Source organism: Elephantulus edwardii, unplaced genomic scaffold (assembly GCF_000299155.1).
Source record: "Elephantulus edwardii isolate Elephantulus edwardi_28Jun2011 unplaced genomic scaffold, EleEdw1.0 scaffold00212, whole genome shotgun sequence".
Lineage (NCBI taxonomy): Eukaryota > Metazoa > Chordata > Mammalia > Macroscelidea > Macroscelididae > Elephantulus > Elephantulus edwardii.
In genome coordinates, this window is record NW_006399962.1 from 2,626,831 (window position 1) to 2,631,337 (window position 4,507).

At 41.3% G+C, this 4,507-nt stretch overlaps 1 pseudogene; it reads left to right on the forward strand.

The window, feature by feature from the left end:
* The first annotated feature begins 1,648 nt into the window (after positions 1–1,648).
* LOC102873320 overlaps positions 1,649–4,507 on the forward strand; it is a 26,613-nt pseudogene continuing 23,754 nt past the window's right edge.

A 4,507-nucleotide genomic window follows, 5' to 3' on the forward strand; every position in this document is an offset into this window, starting at 1 on the left:
ATCCAACAGCTGCTGCACAGGAGAAAGATTTCCCACTGAGATTTGCGGCTTCAGCTGTGAGTCGGTTCTGATTCTGACAGTACATGACACAGCAAGAGTGAACAAAAGCTATTTAGTGGTTACCAACAAGTGAAAAATGGAAGTCATTGCTTATGGGGGCGGGGGGTGTCACTGAGCAGAAGTGGAAAATGGAAGGAGTCATTGTCTAGAGGGAGGGTCACTGAATTTCTCTTAATAGTGGCAGAATAATTAAGAAAGTTAGTGGTGATGCTTGCACATAGAATGGATTGAAATCAATGTCGCAGAATTGTTGAATTGGCAAATGCTTTCAGAAGTTTTGCTTATATATATCTCCAGTGGGTTTTCAGAGGTTGCAAACACATGGGAGAAGATTGTCTATCTTTCTCCCAAGAAGCCAAGAAGCTGCTGGAGTCAAATCACTAAAGTGGGTCCACCTTTGGGTCAGCAATACAACTCTTTATGAATAGGTCACCAGGCATATATATATATAGTCAGTTAAGAGTAGATTCTGTTAGATTTGAAAAAAAAAATATTCTGAGCCAATGATAATGAGAGTTAGAATGGGTGAATGTTCTTCAAACAATAAAAATGAGCTTATAAAATATATCCTACTCTATAACTCACTTTTTCAACAAACTTCTTCCCTTTCACATGACTCCTTGCTTGAGCACTCCACAGTCTATTGGGATTGTTGAGCACTTAAGTTATTTCTGGTATATATGAAATGTTGAGGTGTCTCTGTAGAATGAGAGAATACATATTCTACCTGAGCCTTTAATTATACTGTTACCTCAGTTCCTCTTGGAAAAGTTCTGCTGTTATTCTTTCTGAGCTCATCTATCCTGCTCTAAACTTGCACACAAAGTGGACTGAATATTAAAAATTTAGCATTTATTTGTGTTGGCCTTATATCTGCTGACAATTATAAACCTCTTGAAGACAAAGACCATATCTTTTGCTTCTTAGTATCTCCTCAGTATTAGGAATTCTTGATTGATTGATTGATTGATGAAAAGACTGGCAAGAATGTGAGATAGAGGTGCCTATCCTGGAAGAAGTAATTGTCGTTAGATGCTGTAAAGTCAAGTACAACTCATAGTGACCTCTTCAACAATAGACCTGAACCCTGTGCCATCCTTATCAGCTCTGATACCCTTGAACCTATTGCTGCAGTCACTGTGTCAGTCTATTTCACCGGTAGTTGTATTTTCTTTGGCTGACTTTGCATCATTCCAAACATGATGTCCCTTTCTAAGGAATAGCCTCCTCTATCAACATGTCCAAAGTAGGACAAGAGCTCTCGCCTCCAAGGAGCACTCTGGCTGCACTTTTTCTAAGACATATCTGTTTGGTCTTTTGCCAGTCCATGGGATACTTAGTATTCTTCTCCAGCACCACAATTCAAAGACATTATTCTTCTGTCATCCTTATTCATTGTTCTGTATTCAGATGTCTATAGATAATTGAAAAGACCATGGCCTGAATCAGGAGCACCTTCGTTTTCAAGCGGACACCGTTGCTCTTAAGTATTTTGGAGAGGTCTCTGATAGCAGACTTGTCCAGTGAAATATCTCTCCTGATCTTCTGATTGCTGATACCAAGGGTATTGATTGTTGATTCAAGCAAGATGAAAATCCAGGACAGCTTCAATCCTCTCTTCATCTATCAAGATGTTTCTGTTGGCCCCATGGTAAGGGACCTTTGTTTTCTTCATGTTGAGATGTAACCCGTACTGAAGGCTATAGTTCTTGATCTTGTGCAGTAAGCGTTTCAAGTCTTCCTTTTAGGAAGCAAGGTTGTGTTTCTGCATAATGCAGGTTATTGATGATTCCTTTTCTGATCCTGATGCCACATACCTCTTCAATAGGGTCCAGCTTCGTGAATGATTTGCTCAGCATACAGATTGAATAGGTATGGAGAAAAGATACATCCCTGATACTCTTCCTGATATTAAACCATGCAGAGTTCCCTTGCTCTGTTTGGACGACAGCTTCTTGACCTAGGAGAGACAGCCATAAATAGTTACTCTCAAAAGGGGAAAGACTGTTAGCATCTGATTCTCCATCTTTTCCCTACAGCACTTATAATCCAGTCCCTCTCTACATTATTTTTTTTATCTTTTTCCTCACAAACTTATTTAATATTCAGATCCTTGGGCTGAAATTACACTGTCAGTAGTGGAAAATCTAGGAAGAATTGTCTGCAGTCAATGATCAGGATACCTAGAATGGTGACAGTTGGCAGTGAAGTTAGTGTGGGAAGAAGACATCTTTTTTTGAGCCTTTAGCAAATTATTAAACATCCTCCCTTCTCAATTGAGGGATTTAAAAACTCAAACTCAATACCCTGGAGTCAGAACCAACTCATAGCTGACCCTTCAGTGGATTTCCAGAGGCTGTGAACCACTTGGGAGGAGATTGCCCTTCTTTCTACCTTACAGCTACTGGTGGATTTGAACTGCCAGAAAGGCACTACCTTTAGGTTTGCAGAGAAACTACCTGCTGACTATGCCACCCGAGGTCCCAGTTTAGGGACTTCTTGTTAAGTGCCATCAAGCTGACTACAACTCATAGTGACCCTATGATGAATGGATCTGAACTCTGCCCTGTCCTGTGCCATCTCATCATCTCTGATGCACTTGAGCCCACAGATATGGTAACCGTGCCAATCAATCGACCAACCACATTGAAGGTCTTCTCCTCCTTTTCTGACCCCTAAGTATGATGTCCTTTTCCAAGGACTTGCCCCTTCTAACAAAAATGTGTGAAATGAAGTTTCACTAGCCTTGCCTCCACTGAGCACCTGGCTGCACCTTTTTGAAGACATATTATTTGTCCTTTTGGCAGTCCATGGGATATTCAGTACTTTTCTCCAACACCACAAGTCAAAGACATCAGTTCTTCTAGCATTTCCTAATTCATTGTCCAGCTTTCAGATGCATAGCAAGTAATTGAAAAGATCATGATTTGGATCAGGTGCACTTGAATCTTGAAGCTGACATCATTGTTATTCAGCACTTTGGAGAAGTCCGTGACAACAGACTTTCCCAATGCAATATGTCTTTTGATTCTCTGGCTGCAAATGTGAAGGAGCTTTGGTGGCCTAGTGGCAAGAAGCTGTGCTGCCATCCTGAAGGCACACGGTTTGAGGCCAGCGGCTGCTCCTGGGTGAAGGATGAACATTCTCCTCTCATGCCATTAACTGCTTCTGAAAACCCACTGGAGGATCAGCTATGGTACACAACAACAACACTGCTAAGGGTACATTGATTGTGAATCTAAGGAAGATCAAGTCATTAATGATTTCTTTCTCTTTTCCATCTATCATGATGCTGCCTGCTTGTCCTGTGGTGAGGATTTTTTTGTTGTTGTTGATGTTAAAGTGTAACTCATATTGAAGGCTGTAGTATTTGCTCCTCTGTAACAAACACCTCAAGTCCTCCTCCTTTTCAGCAAGCAGGGTTGTTTTGTCTGTATAACATAGGTTGTTGATGAGTCTTTGATCTTGATGCCATATTATTTGTATAGTCTAGTTTCTCAAATTATTTGCTCAGTATACAAATTGAGTGTTATTAATGTGCCTCATAGAGACCCTATGAACAATAGCTCTGAACCCTGCCCTAACCCGAGTCAATCTCACTATCTAATATACCTGCCCCCATTGCCACAGGCACTGTGTTAATCTACCTCATCCACGATCTTCTCCTGCGTTATTTCTCTCAGGGCTGGTCCCTCCTGGCAACATGCTCAAAGTATGTTGAGATGGAGCTACAAAATTGTTTCCTCCAAGGAGAAACTTGGTTTCACCTTCTCCAGGACAGACCTGTTTGTTTTCTTGACAGTCCATGATAATGTTTAATATTCTTCTCCAGCACCACAACTCAAAGGCATTGAATCTTCTTCTGTCTCCTTAGCTATTGTCCAGCTTTCTGATGTACAGCAAGTAACTGCAAAGACCTTGGCCTGGATCATGCGCTCCTTAGTCTCTAGACCGACTCTAATGCTCTTCAGCACTCTGGAGAGGTCCCTAACAGCAAACTTTCCTAATGCAACTTGTCTTTTGACTTCTTGACTTCTAGTGCCAAGAGTGTTAGTTGTGGATCCAAGCAAGATGAAATTATTAAGCAAGCTCTTTTCCATCTGGCATGGTGCTGCCCACATGGCCCAATGGGGAGAATCTTTGTTTCTTGATGTTGAGCTGCAATTCATATTGAAGACTGTAGTTCTTGAACTTCTGCAGCAAGTACTCCAGGTCCTCCTCAGTTTTGGCAAGCAAGGTTGTGCCATCTGAATAATGCAGGTTGTCAATGAGTCTTCCTCCAATCCTGATGCCACATTCCTCTTCATAATGTCCAGCTTCTTAAATGATCTGTTCCTTATATAAATTGAAAAGGTATAGAGAAAGGACACCTCCCTGACACACTTCTTTCTTGATCTTGACCATTCACTGTTTCCTTGCTCAGCTTGGACAACTGCTTGCTGCTCTA